We start from the raw sequence: 15345 nt of genomic DNA on the forward strand, positions 1-15345 counted from the left end.
TGAAGAAACGCGCACTTTTCTGTAGCTTCACAGCTAAGTCAGTGTCGCCTGCGCAAAAAGCAGAATTGTTGTTCGCTCCCTTTTCTGCTCATCTTTTTCCTCGATCAATGGTAAAGGATTTGTCAGTAAATCTCCAAGAACGAGCGACGCAGGACTTATTGTCTCGGTCTTCGAAACGTCCTACTGATCAGATATCTTCAAGAACCACGCAAGCTACTAGGAAGAATTATAAGCCCTTTCGTGGAAGAGCCTCTTCAAGAGCTGCTGCTCGAGGGAGGAGTTTCCCTAGGGGCAGAGCCCCCTCAAACACCAGGGGAAAGAAATGACTTTTCGGCCCTCCAGGCACCAGTCGGGGCGAGACTCGCTCTTTTCGCGGAAGCATGGAGGATAAGAGGGGCGAACTCTTGGTCACTCGAAGTGATCGAGAAAGATTACAAGATCCCGTTTCTATCGAAACCTTCATTAAGCATAGAGCCAATAGACCTTCGCCCTCTTATCAGGATTCGAAGCAACAAGATCTTATTAGACTTTTGGATCAAATGTTGGAAAAGAGAGCAGTAGAAAGAGTTGTATCATGGAACTCTCCAGGCTTCTACAACAGGTCTTTTCCTTGTTCCGAAGCACTCGGGAGGATGGAGACCTGTCCTAGACGTAAGCAGGCTGAATCTTTTTGTAAGGAAAATAAAATTCAAGATGGAAATGCACAGTCTGTTTTAGCTTCCCTGAGACCAGGAGATTGGATGGTGTCCTTGGATCTCCAAGACGCCTATTTCCATGTTCCGATCCACCCTCGGTCCAGGAAGTTCCTCAGATTCGTTCTGAAAGGACAGGTCTTCCAATTCAGAGCTCTCTGTTTCGGGCTGAGTACAGCCCCTATGTATTCACGCTTCTGATGCAAAATGTAGCAAGATGGCTCCATCTCTCGAATATAAGTCTCACTCTGCTTAGACGATTGGCTTGATCTGGTCCACGTCAAAGGAAAGTGCCTGGAGGACCTACACATGACATTACAGCTGACGAAGGAACCTAGGCCTTCTGGGTCAACTTCGAGAAGTCCCATCTGATTCCCACACAGTCCATTGTGTGATCTGGGGATTCAAATGGATTCAGTGGTTTTCAAGCATTTCATCCATAGAACGTCAGCTAAAATGCTTAGAGAAAGTATCGGTCTTCTTAGAGAAGGAAATATGCTCGGCGGAGGGAATGGATGAGTCTGCTGGGGACCATTTCCTTGCTGGAGAAATTTGTTTCTCTGGGAAGGCTGCACCTCAGACAGCTTCAGTTTTTCCTAGCAGACAACTGGAAGAACAAGAAAGACCCTAGACGAGATTTTTTGAGAATCCCTCAATCGATCAAAGAGCATTTGAAAGTGGTGGTGTCCGATCCGTCAGCTATCGGAAGGGATGTCCCTCAAAGTTCTGAGCCCAGACCTAGTGTGTTCTCAGACGCGTCCATGACGGGCTGGGGAGCAACACTGGGGGAGGAGGAGGTGTCAGGCCTCTGGAGAGAGAAGAGAGGTCCTGGCACATAAACCTCAAGGAGCTAGAAGCGATTCGTTTTTTGGCACTGTTCAATGCTTTCGAGTCAAGGATTGTTGGGACGAATTGTACAAGTCAACTCAGACAACACCACGGCGCTCGCGTATATAAAAAACAGGGAGGAATTTTTATCTCGGTCCCTGTCATGGATAACGAGGGAAATCTTACTTCGGGCGAAGCTTAAGAAATATAACGATTCTAACGAGATTTGTTTCAGGACAGCAGAACGTTCGTGCGGATCTCCTAAGCCGTCAACATCAAATGCTTCCAAACGAATGGACTCTCCATCCAGAGATTTGCAAAGAGTTATGGAAACTTTGGGGACGTCCACTGGTAGACCTCTTTGCGACAGCGAAAACGAAGAGGCTTCCTATTTACTGCTCTCGGTTCTGGACCCAGGAGCAATAGCAATAGACGCCATGCTTTGGAATTGGAAGGGATGGATCTCTACGCCTTTCCTCCATTCAAACTCCTGGGAGAGGTAATAAGGAAGTTTGCGGCGTCGGAAAGAGCAGGGAATGACGTTTGATCGCCCCCTTTTGGCCTGCAAGCGACTGGTTCACAGAGGCCATGTCATTTCTGGTAGATTTCCCAAGGACACTTCCAGAAAAAATCGATCTACTCAGACAGCCCCACTTTGAGAGGTATCACGGAAACCTCTCCGCTCTGAGTCTGACTACATTCAGACTATCCAAAAGTTGGCCAGAGCGAGAGGTTTTTTCAGATCGGTGGCAAGAGCTATTGCCAACGCTAGAAGAACATCTTCTCAAGCTGTCTACCAATCGAAGTGGGCTGTCTTTAAGAAAAGTTGGGTGTAGAAGGGAAAATATTTCCTCCTCCACGACCTCTGTGAGCCAGATTTGCTGATTTCCTCCACCATACATCTTAGAAAATATTAGACAAACTTTCAGTGTCAACGATTAAAGGCTACAAAAGTATGCTGTGAACGGTCTTCCCGACACGAGGCTTGGATTATCAAATGATAAGGATCTTCACGATCTATTGAGGTCCTTTGAAACCTCAAAAGTTCACGAGACAAGATTCCCTCATGGAACTTGGATGTTGTCTCTTAAAGTTTTTAATGTCAGCCCCCCATTTGAGCCTATGCATGCTGCCTCTTTGAAAGATGTAACTAGGAAAGCTATTTTCCTAACCGCTCTGGCAACAGCTAAGAGGGTTAGCGAAATCCAAGCTATGAGTAAACATGTGGGTTCAGAGAACACAATGCGGTGTGTTCGCTGAGCCCCTCGTTCTAGCTGAGAACGAAAACCCATCCAACCCTGGCCTAAAAGCGATATCAAGGGATTATCAGAGTTCATCTGACGAGAGCCGGAGAGAGTTTTGTGCCCTGTCAGAGCTCTCAAACAATTTTTATCTGGAAAAGATCAAACAATGTAGAGGCCCGTCAGACATCCTGTGGTGTTCGGTCAAGAGGCCGGAATTACCAATGTCTAAGAACGCACTGGCGTTCTTCTTGAGAAACACCATCAGGGAAGCTCATTCGTCCTGCACAGATGGTGATCTTAAACTGCTAAAAGTTAATGCTCACGAAGTTAGAGCGGTAGCTACTTCGGTGGCTTTCAGAAAAATATGGCACTCAGTGATATCCTGGGTGCCACACGGATTTTGGCAAAGCAACTCTGTGTTCGCTTCACACTACCTCAGAGATGTGAAGGCGACATATGAGAATTGCTACTCGCTTGGACCATACATTTCCGCGGATACATATTGGGTACGAGAAGCAATACAAAACCCCATCCTTTAGAAAATGGATGTGTGTGATTTTAATTATGGGTTTGTTTTTTTTATGGTTGTAGGGTTGGCCGTTTGAGGCGGTCTTCCCTTTAATTAGCCTGAAAGTTATGGGACTAACTTTAGTTGGGCTAGGTTAGGTGGTATTTATTATGCTTCATTGTCTTCAGTATGGTTCAATATGGTCTAGTCACATTGTGGTCACGCTCCCGTTGACAGATCATCTAGAACTATCCAGCTATACAGGTCACTACCTTGCTGGAAATTCTAGTTAAGCAGAAGCAGGCTTGGGTGACAGTAATCACGAAGTCAGCTATGCTAACAGGTAAGGAACCAAGATGTCAATCATCTGCATGTGAAATGTTTCCAAAATCCTTCTATTCTGTCCCTTCCCACCTCCAATGGTGGGATTCAGCTATATATAGATCTGGCAGGTAAGTGTCATGAACAAAATGATATTGTCATGATACAATAAAGTTTGTTCATACTTACCTGACAGATATATATAATCAAGTACCCACCCACCTCCCCTCAGGGGACAGTGGTAGAGAAAATCTGAATAGAAAATGGGAATGGTTCCTGGTATCCGCCTCCCAGCGGCGGGAATGGGTACTAACCACCTAGCCGACCACTGCGTTTGCCGGGAGTTTCGAAATTCTGTTGGTCGTCAGAGAATACAGCTATATATAAATCTGTCAGGTAAGTATGAACAAACTTTATTGTATCATGACAATATCATATTTATGGATCTTGAGAAAACACCATAAGTACGTATTTGATAGCACCAAGAGAAGTAGTTAGATGGGCATTACAAAAGCGAAGGGCACTGGAAAGCCCCATTGAAAATGCGTTGTTATCGCATAACAACAATTGACTTAGAGCAAAGATAGTGGTAGATGTATCAGAAGAATTTACGGTCAATATTTGTGTTTATCAATGATCATTGCCAGTCCCTTGGTTTTTCTTACAGTAGTGGAGGAAGCAATTGAGGAATAAAGAAAATGGAGGGCCATTGACCTTCCAGATGTAGATATAGACCTCGCTGAATGACCTCATAAGTCCTAGTGCTCAGCCTTTGCCTAAATTATATATTCCATTGTATTCCATGTGTAGATAACCTTGTGATCACAACAAAATCAGAAGAGTTTGGTGGATAAGGTGACTGGATATTAATATATAGTATTAGCAAAACCAAGTGGTTGGTGAGCAAAAAGGGAAGTACGTAAAGGAAGACTCAGTTTGGAGGTTGCCATGTGGATGCTGCCATTCATACAGGTGTAGGGACATTTTCAACTGTACTTCATATCTGAAACAGAAGGTTTTACCAGAGGTAAGCAGAATTGCAATATGCATTAGACACACTTTTGTTATTTTAAAATGTACCAAAAAACTTCCCTGTGTCCAGTGACGCTGTATTACGGATGGGAGACCAAGCGTTGTAGGCTAGGCCTAGTGGGTAAGCACAAAAATTGTTGCTAATAATAAAACATAGAAAAACAAGCCTAATTATTACAGTAATTGTGCTACTGGAATAAAGTATGAGATCATATGTAAACTTCCACTCGCCTTTAAAGGAAACTAAATGAAATTTCCATAATAAATTATGTTATGTTACCGCTATAGGCCACCAGGCCGACACTATGATTTTGTTTACATCACTCATTGCAAATGGCTGACAGCTAACTGCTGACATATCGTAAGCAATTTTTCGTAAGTTTATGGTAACAGACATAATTCCTCTAACTTTCTATATTTTATAAATACAGGTAGTCCCCAGCTTACAAAGGGAGTTCCGTTCTTGAGACACGTCGTAAGTCAGAAAATTGTAAAAAATCCTAAGAAAACCTTACTCTTAATGCTTTGGGTGTATTAAAAACTACATTTTTATTGCATTTTTCAACTAAAAAACCTTCAAATATAGACTATTTTGTATTTTGGGAGTCATATTTCTTTTGGCCAGATTGGCGTCGTAAGTGCTGTAGTAACTCTGCAACATGTGGTCGTAAAATAAAACTGGAAATAATTTCTGACGCATACAATTGAAAAGTGCCGTAACCTCGGAATGTTGTAAGCCGAACCCGTCATAAGCTGGGGACTGCCTTAGCAAACTTACGAAAGTAACAAAAATTTTGTTTTATGGTAAATTTCATTGAGTTTCCTTCAAATTTTGTGTAAATTTACATATGATTTCATACTTTATTCCAGTATACTCTCACAATATGCACAGAATTGAAAATTTTTCCTTGCAAAATCACTTTAAAATATTATCCTTGTGAAGTAAGGGTGTGTCTTATACGCCGGCAAATACGGTAAAAGTTGGAGGTGATTTGAACACATGGAATACGTAAGACAAGATAGAGAAGTTATGAATAAAACTATTGCAATACACTCCCTGAACACCTGAATTAGCCCTGGCACTGACCAGCTCGAACTATATCCCCATAAATTTACCCACAAGGGGGTAGTTAACTGTCAGTGCTACCAATGCTGCAGGTAAATCTTGTCAAATGAGTTACCTGAGATACCGTTGGCAACACATCAGGCGAACTTTTGTCATTTAGCCTGACCCCCATTTAAAGTCTTTGAATTTTGGATATCAGATTACGACTTTCGCCTGTTATTAACGCCTTTGCTCCTCGATCTATGCTTTATTGACTGGATTTTGGAATATCTCTCCCGATTTTGACTTTGGATCGTTACTTTGGACTTGCTATGGATAAGTTAGAAAATAAACGCCTCTGCTGTTCCATTTCGTGTACAGCTTCGATGATCGAGCCTTCTACTGCTGGAAATGTTGGTGCTCATTGGTTCTGCACATCCTACATGCGTAGGATGAGTACCCTCAAACAGGACCGACATTCTCTTTGAATTTTATGTAGGAAGGTTCAGTGTAATATCAGTCAGAGATGTGATGAGTGTATGTCTTTATCAGTCGATCAAATGGAGAATTATATGAACCACAGAAAATTGTTAGCCTCGAAGAGTAACCGCAGATCAGGATCAGGGGCAGGGGTACAATCAGTAGACAAGGAAGCGTTAGAGTTATTCAAGAAGTTAGAGGACTTGTTATCATCTAGTATGCCTTCCTTATTTTCTAGCCTGATGAATAATTTAATTAAGAATAGAGATATGTGTAGTATAAAGTATAATGATTCTAATCGTTCTTTTTCAGCCCCCTGCCTGTTCCTAATGGGTGGTGGGGGTCATGGAGAATGGCACGGAGCAGGCAGTGTTGGCAGCAGATTCCCCCCCTTTCCTCTCAAGGTGTGAGTTCTAATGTTGATGTAGAGTTAGGTAAAACCCAGACGAGTTAAGATAATAGGTTAGCTGATGTTCAGGAAGAGAATTTGTAGGAGCTGGTTTCTTCGGGTTCGGGTTTTGTTGCGTTTTTAGTGTGACGGTTTCGTCTTTGGATACATCTTTGGTAGTATTTCCTGTTTTGAGTTCTTTGTAACAGAAAGTTTCTAAATCTATGGTTTTATTTACTGTACCTCCTATTATATTCTCTCATCATCTTACTTTTCACCCTCTCCTAACTCTGATTTGTAGTGCAACTTCAAGGTTTTCCTCCTGTTACACCTTCCAAATCTTTTACTGCAATTTCCATTTCAGCGCTGAATGACCTCGTAGGTCCCAGTGCTTGGCCTTTGGCCTAAATTTTATATTCAACTCATTCAGTTAGGCTCAATATAATGGAGATCCGATGGATTTGTTGCAGGGTTTTCCAATATTCATGATCATGTCTTGAAGAATTTTTTTGAGTTTGCTATTGATGGTTGTCAAGTTTATTAAGGGAGAACAGAGTCGGTCTATTTTCTTTCTCTAAAAACTATGGCATCTTCTGCTGCATCTGAGTTTTTCTTTCCCCCAATTTCTTCTAAACCTTCTTCTACTTCTAATGTCTTTACACAATCTTCTTTATCAGGTCATTCTTCAGAGGTTGCATTGGAGTCTTCTCTCGCTCATCCTGTTTCTTTGCCATTAACTGAGAAGAGCAAAGAATTTTCATTGGTTCAATCATGTAGTGTTGGGGTTTTGGTGGCTCCCTATCTCTCTTCGGGGTTGAGGGAAGGTGTACCTTTGACAGGGCTGTCTTCTTTAACACCTTCCACGGGTTCTGTAGTTTCTCAGGCTTCTGTCTAGAGGTTTCACAGGCGGTTGCGGAATCTTCTGCAACTTCATATATTCATCCTTTACTGGGTTTGTGATGTAATGTGTCCGCCGTATTTCTTGCAGGTGCTATGGCAGTTGGCGATTTGTCTATGCCTTCTTCGAGTGTATCAGTACCGTTTCTGTCCTCTGCCTCTCCTTTCACTATTTTCCTTCTTTGGTTCCCATTGGTTTCCACAGCTTGTAGCTTAACCTTAGATGCACCTCTGAGTATGGTACTAGTTGGTATGTTCTCCACCTGTTCAATGTCATTAGCAGGTGCTCTGGTGGTTACTCCGAGTGTGGCTTCTACCTTTTTCTCTCTGTCTTCTACTTCTTTCTCAACTTTCCTGCGGCTATTTTTGCTCCTCCTTTAAGGTATTCAATGTGGGTTCCGCTTTGGTTCTGGGTTATCCAGGAGCACTTCCTCCGCCTCCCTTAATCAATGTGACTTCGATACCTGTCCTAGTGTGGCGGTGGTTCAGCCGAGGTTGGATGGATTGGGTGTTGCGGCCTCGCCGCTCTTAGGGGTGGGCAATGGTTGCCCAGGTGTTAAGTCATTGTTGCTGGATAGTGTGGGGTTTGGGCAGTCGAGTGCAACTAGCTCAGGAGTTATGTCATCGTCTTTAGTTGGTACAGGGTTAGCGCAACTGAGTGCGGTTGGCTCAGATATGATGCGGTCAGGTATGTCAGGTGTGGGTTTCGCGCATCCAGGTGTAGCGAGGTCTAGGTTTCGGGCGCAGCTCTTGCGGGTGGTCAGCCTGTCTCTCTTCCTGTTCCAGTTTGGTCGGACCAGTCTGGCAGAGAATGCTTTATTGAAGAAGGAGAAACAGTACCAAATGTGATTTTATTTATCCTGGGAATGAAAGCAAGTACATAAGTGGATGGTGGACTTTATCCATTCTCCTATCTGCAGTCTAGGCTCTTGAGGAACCTACCCAACCAAATCAAGCAATGTTTGAAATGTTGTGTTCAACCTTGGTTCCTAATTGGATGGGGTTCTATGGGGTAGTGGGTAACCCTTCTGCTGGTGTCAGAGTTCCACTCAACGAATCTGTTGAGGCTCTTCTCTCTCGGGTGCCCTCGTCGAATCGTTTGGTAGCAGTTACATCTCGTGAGGCTTGTATTTTCTAAGACGCCTTTCGCAGCCAACCTGAGGCCTTGTACCACTCTATGTGGATGTTGTCTGGGTTGATGGGGTTTCTTAAACAAGATAGATATATTCCTTCTGATCATGTACTGTTTGACAACCTCATCACTTTGGTTTCGATAGGGTTGGCATATCAGGCTAACATTTCGGCTAGCTGTACAACATTCTTTGGCAAGAAGAGGAGAGACTTCTTTTTAAATCATCTACCGCCTCACTACCCGGGCATTTATAAGAGGGATCTGTTGAGGGCGCCTTTTGCACTCTGCAACAGTCTTTTTAGAGAGAACAATTTTTCCTTGATGGTCAATTTCGTGTCGTCGTCGTCCGTAATAGAGTTGCAGCAGGCTAGGGTTAAAGAAAGCTCAAGGATCCAGGATGCCATTTCCAGCTAAGCTATCGGGTTCTAAGTCCCCTGTAAGATCGCCGGAGAAGGTCCGTTTTGCTGCTAAGGGTTCGGCTTCTGCCTCTAGTCCGAAACCTTCCAAAATGGGTTTTCGGATATACGGGATATTCCCTTTGCCTGCACCAGTTGGAAATTGCCTTGCTCCTTTTTTGGAACATCTGGAAGGAGTGGGGCACAGCAGTGGAAGGTTTAAGGAAGTGGTACAGAGTCCTGTTTCATTCTCGTCCTCCTCTGTCCAGCTCCCAGGTTTGTCTTCCCAGTTTTTCCCCATCATTCATCAAAGGGATAGCATTAGCTGTGGAGATCCAAGCCATTTTGGAGAAGGGAGCAATAGAGCTGCTCTTCCTTCTCCTGGGTTTTACATCTGGATCTTTGTGGCTGCAAGCAGGAGAATCTTGGAGACCCATTATAGATCTTTCGGGTCTCACTGGCTTGTAGTTTCAATGAAGTTGCACATGGAAACTTCGCAGTCGATGCTGTGGTCAGTTCGGAGAGACAATTGGATGGTTTATGGGGATCTCCAGGATGCGTATCCCCAGGTTCGGATTCATCAGGAATCTCAGAGGTTCCTTCGTTTTTTGGGTCCAACTGGAACGTTCCAGTCCAAGGCCCTCTGCTTAGGTCTGACCACAGCACCTCAGTAATTCACAGGGGTAATGTCTTCTATTTTGGACGTAATTCATCGTTGGGGATTTTGAATGAGGAGATACCTCGACGATTGGTTGGTTCAGGCTTCGTCTGTGGGCAGGGTGTTACAGGCAAGGATTCTCTTATGAACCCATGTCAGACCTTAGGAATTCGAAGTAATTCGGACAAATGCTCAAATACCAGCGCAAGTAAAGACCTATTTGAGAATGGAGATTAAGACACGTCTTTTGAGGGTTTTCCCGACAGGAGAATGGATTCTTGTTGTTCTAAGTCATCTAGAGGTATTCCTGTTGGACAGGGCTCAACCAGTGCGTTTGTGCAGAGCTTGTTGGGCTGAGTGTCCTCCCTCTCGCTACTAGTTCCAGGGTTTTGTCTCCGGATGCGTTCTCTGCAGGTGTGTCTCAGGAATCGCTGGGACTTTTGGGAAGATAACGCAGTGGTCTGGGATGATTGTAAGACTGCAAGTACATTCATTTGGTGGTGGTGCAGAAGACAACATCATGCGGTGCAAGATTGGTTACTCCCCTCTTCCAAATGTTCATGTGTATACAAATGCCTCAGATTGGGGTTGGGCTGCAACCCTTAAAGGAATCTCAGGCCAGAGGCTGTTGGAGGATCTGGATTGAGAGGAGTCAATAAATTTCTGAGAGTTGAGAGCAGTAGAAGAGGTTCTGAGTTGCTTTCTGGAGCAAGTAAGCAACAGGGTAATAGCTCTCTTTTGCAACAATGTTACAGCTGCGTCATGTCTAAAGAAAGGGGGAGGAACAAGATCGCAAGTCTTAAACAATGTAGCACAGTTCTTCATTGGTGCAAGGAACACGGGGTTTCTCTTATCCCTCAATTTGTGTTGAGGAAGCTCAATGTTCTAGCAAACGCATGGAGTCGCTCTCAGGAAGTTCTCTGGGGTGAATGGACATGTTGACAAAATTTCTAGTATTCCTTCCAGAGAGGAAAGATCTTCTCAGACAGATTAATTTCCATTTCTTCCATTATAACCGCGTACTGAAGCTGGCTGCCTGGAGACTGGCCAGCGAGCAGCTCGTCATTCGGGACTCTAAGGCAGTGGCTCACCAACTGTCTTTCTGTCTGAGAAGATTAACTAGGAAACTATACTGGACTAAGTTGGCTATGTACTGTAGTCGGTGCCAGACCTTACTGACCTTACATCTTGTTTGGGTTGCCCCAGGTCCCTTAGTGTGAGGCACCTCTAATGTCTACCAGAGAATTGCTAATGCATCTTCCGGTATATTTTGCATCTTCCAATCTTGGATGGTCTGGGATGCAGCTTAGGTATTAGTCGAGCTTATTCTTAAACACATCTACGCTCACTCGTGATATATTCCTCAGATGAGCTGGCAACGCATTGAATAGGCACTGCATTATTGATGCTGGTGTGTAGTGGATTAATGTCCTGTGTGCTCTCCTTAGTTTTCCTAGTATAGTTTTGGGCACTTAATCTACGTACCCCTGCTTGCTCTTTCTGATATTTTTAGCTCCATGATGTTTTTGGCAATTCCTTCTATCTGTTTCCATGCCTTAATTATCATGTAGTGTTCTCTTCTCCTTTCTAGACTATATAATTTTTAAAAATTGTACTCTTTCCCAGTAGTCAAGATCCTTAACTTCTTCAATTCTAGCTGTAAAGGACCTTTGTACACTGTCTGTTTATGCAATATCCTTTTGATAGTGTGGGTACCATATCATATTGCAATATTCAAGTGGACTACAAACATACGTTTTATAAAGCATAATCATGTGTTCAGCTTTTCTTGTTTAAAGTGCATTTTGCCAATACAATTGCTATTTGATCATTGCATAACATGTTCCTATTCAACATCACACCAAGGTCTTTAACTGCTTCCTTATTAGTGATTGTTTTGTTATTGGGTCCCCTATATGCATATAACTTTCCTTTTCTATCTCCATAATTTATTGATTCAAATTTATCAGAGTTAAATACCGTCCTATTACCTCTGCCCATTCATATTCTTTGTTAAGGTCTCTTTGTAGCATGTTCCTATCTTCATGACAAGTAATTTCTCTACTTATTCTCGTGTCATCGGCGAAACTACTCACTACCGAGTCCTTAACATTACTGTCTATGTCTGCAATCATAATAACAAACAGCAATGCAGCTAGCACCATACCTTGTGGCACACCGAATATTACCTTAGCTTCATCTGATTTCTTATCGTTTGCAATAACTATCTGTTTTCTGTTGTGTAAAAATTCTTTTATCCATCTTCCTACTTTGTCCACTATATTATGTTTTCTAATTTTCTTTGCTAAGCTATATATTATGGTCTACCTTGTCAAAGCTTTTTGCAAAGTCAGGATGAACCACATCTGTTTCTTTTTTTCCGTTTTTCTTATTTTTTATTTATGTTCTCACGGTGGGAGGGGGCTAACAGTTGGGTTTGTGTACTTTTTCTGGGTAACAAAACCATGTCTCCTTTATTAACAAATTATTTTTTATAAGTGTTTCATAATATTTTCTTCATTACCCTCTCATATACTTTCATAATATGTGATGTTAGACTCACAGGCCTATAATTACTTGCCTCCCTAATCTTGATCCACTTTTGTGCTCATCATAAATCTTGCCTGTATCAACACTTTGCCTTAACAATATTGCAAGGGACTTTGCGATAGAATGAACTACTTTCTTTAAAAATAGCAGGGACACCATCAGGCCCAGCTGCTGCTCCATTTTTAATTTCATTAATAGCTGCACAATATTGGCTTCATTATAATCTATGTCTGATAAATATTCACTATTTTCATCCCTTAATTCTGTATCATTATCTTCATTATCAATTCTAGGGGTGAATTCTCTCTTATATCTTTCTGCCAATATGTTGCATATTTCCTTTTTTTCATTCATTAATTTCACCTGCCTGAGCTTTAGACCAGTAGAATTTTGCACTATCTATTAAGATCTTTTAGAATAGAACGTCTAGTTTTCCGCTTCGTTCCCCCTCATCGGATTTTGTGGCTGATTTTAGACTGTGAGCTCTTCATCTTTTTGAGCCTTTGGAGTCATTATTCTTAAGAGAACTAACCAAGAAGGTATTATTTTCAGTTACTCTGGCTGAGATTCAGGCAGTGGCGAGGACGGGATCTTTTTCAGGGCAGGATATTTTTCTTTCTTACATGCCAGAATTGGTTGCCAAGTCCGAGTCTGAAATGTATCCTCTTCCCAGATTGTTTTAAGTTTCATCGTTGGATGATTTTGCAGGAGGTGACAGATCTGAAATGCTACTGTGTCCGGTTTGAGCTCTCAAAGTTTATTTGTCACGTACTGAGAAACTTTTACCTTGTCTGTGAACCTTATTTGTTTTTCCCTAGTGACCATCTTGTTCTATTTCCAAAAATGCAATTAGTGTCTTCTTGCAAGAGGTTATAATTGGACTGCTGGATGGTTCTACATTGCTTTTGGAGCTTTCAAGTTCTTCTTCGAGTCCAAGGGTGCATAATATCGGGGATAGCTACTTCGGCTTTCTTGAGGAATTTTTTGGTGTCAGTGATTTTGGAGGTGGCTACTTGGAAGTTGGTGTCGGTTTTCACAACGTTCTACCTTACGGATATTCAGTTTTCTTCAGAGAAGGATTACTCACTGGGACCTTTTGTTGTGGCCATCTCAATTTTATAATTAGCTTTGTATCGCTAGGCTGTTAGGGGTTTAGGTAGTCAGTGGTAGTCTAAATGAACTTAGGAGTCTTTGTTGGTCAGGGTTCATATTGAGTGCATATATATTTTTTTTTTTTTTTTTTAGGTCTTTGAGGTTAGGCAGATCCCGATGGTCACGTTGGAATATCTTCAACTTCTCCACAGTCATCTGTGTCAGTGAGCAGTAAAGAACTTGAAGGTCCTGCACACTCAACTTCTCCTCCAGACGTGAGAGACTGGATAGCCACATGGGAGGTTTGACTTTTCCCCTCCATACATGAGAGGTATAGAATACCACATGGGAGGCACTTCTGGCTAAGATGGTACCTTAGACACCATACTGATGTTGGGGTACTCTCTCTGCAAGCATCCTCACCTACCGAGTTAGACAACTAGGTGAGGACACACACATTTACACATAGTAGGTTGATAATGAGTTACCTGCTTATGCTCCGTTGACAGGTTGGGCTGAATTAGAGTGATCCCACCTCCATTAAATTTTGTTTATTGGGCTAATTCAAGTGTTCAGGTAGTGTATTACAATATGAAGTTTTCATAATAAACTAATAGTATTGTAATATACTACTTACCTGAACACCTGAATGATTCCCACCCTCCTCCCCACTTCAATTTTGATATTGAGTGACTCAATTGGGGATGTCGGCCTCTGTCGGCTGATATTTGCAGCAGTGTTTCCATGGTACCTTAGGTAACTCATTTGACAAGATTTTGCCTGCAGCAGTGGTATTGCTGACAGTTAACTATCTACTTTATGGGTAAATTTATGGGGATATAGTTCGGGCTGGTTAGTGACCAGAGCTAATTCAGGTGTTCAGGTAAGTATTACAATACTATTATGAAGACTTCATGTTGTGCAGGAAGAGCAGGCATTTTAGAAGGCAGATAATTTCTGGTATCAAAGGGATACAGGATTTTGAAACTGTTATTCATATGACTAAGAAAAATGTCAGTATCTTGGATAAATCTGTACTCTTTGCATCAGAAACATCGATACTTATGGAGAAAATGTCACAATAGAAAGATCATATTAAAGATTAGGAAGTTGCAGGAAGAGGTGGTGTCTAGAGGCTGGAGTAAACAAGCCCCAGTAGGAAGGACCTGGAAATCATTGAGAAAGGATGCATGTGAAGGCCAAGAAATAGGGTGGGGATTCAGCCACTTTTGCCTCTCCCCTCATTTTCATGTTTCTTTTGAAACTTATGAACAGTTTATTTTTCTACTATGTTCCAAATAGTTAAAGAACCAAGGGCAGTTAATGATGTATGGTAGAATTGGAATCTATCTCAAGAGATAGGTAAGAGATTGCATGAAGTGCTAAGACTTGGAATGTTAAATGAGACATGTTACCCTTTATTTTCCTTTTCAGCCTTAACATGAAAAACACGGGTGATAAATCATCTCAAAGTAATCCTGCTGAGCAGTACATACTTCTTGCCAAGCAGGCAAAGGGAGCAGGAGCAGTGCAACTTGTGAAGCAAGTTTTAGAAGCTCCTGAAGTGTACGTCTTTGGAGAACTCCTAGATATGCCCAACATACAAGAAGTAAGTTATGCCATTATTATTACCAGTGCCATACAGATGAAGGAATTATTTATAAACACTTACCATGGCTATGTGTGCAATAAGCTACAAACTAAAGACATGTCAGGATACAGGATAGATATTTACATGCAGTTTTGGAAACTATACTAAGTTTAATATTGACTCATTTTTCCCATATTTGACATAACATTATAGTACATAGCTTAAAGGAAATGACATTTTGAGGTTTTCCAGTCAATTCTCAATACGGCTTTTTTATTTCATTCAGTATATATTCAGTATGAGTCATATCACATTACTGTGATTCATATGGCAGTCCCCGGGTTACTACGGGTTCGGCTTACGACGTTCCGAGGTTAAGGCACTTTTCAATTATATTCATCAGAAATTATTTTCATGGTTATGATGCATGTTCCCAGGGTTACGACGCCTACAACGCTCATCTGGCACAAGAAATATGACACCAAAAATGCA

At 42.1% G+C, this 15345-nt stretch overlaps 1 long non-coding RNA gene across 1 annotated transcript; it reads left to right on the top strand.

Moving 5' to 3' along the window:
• The first annotated feature begins 4249 nt into the window (after positions 1-4249).
• On the top strand, positions 4250-14875 carry LOC135223278 (uncharacterized). Its single transcript, XR_010316456.1, has 2 exons — positions 4250-4620; positions 14697-14875. It is a non-coding gene; the product is annotated as an uncharacterized LOC135223278 (long non-coding RNA).
• Positions 14876-15345: the final 470 nt, after the last annotated feature.

Source organism: Macrobrachium nipponense, chromosome 8 (genome assembly GCF_015104395.2).
Source record: "Macrobrachium nipponense isolate FS-2020 chromosome 8, ASM1510439v2, whole genome shotgun sequence".
In the NCBI taxonomy this organism is placed as follows: Eukaryota; Metazoa; Arthropoda; class Malacostraca; order Decapoda; family Palaemonidae; genus Macrobrachium; species Macrobrachium nipponense.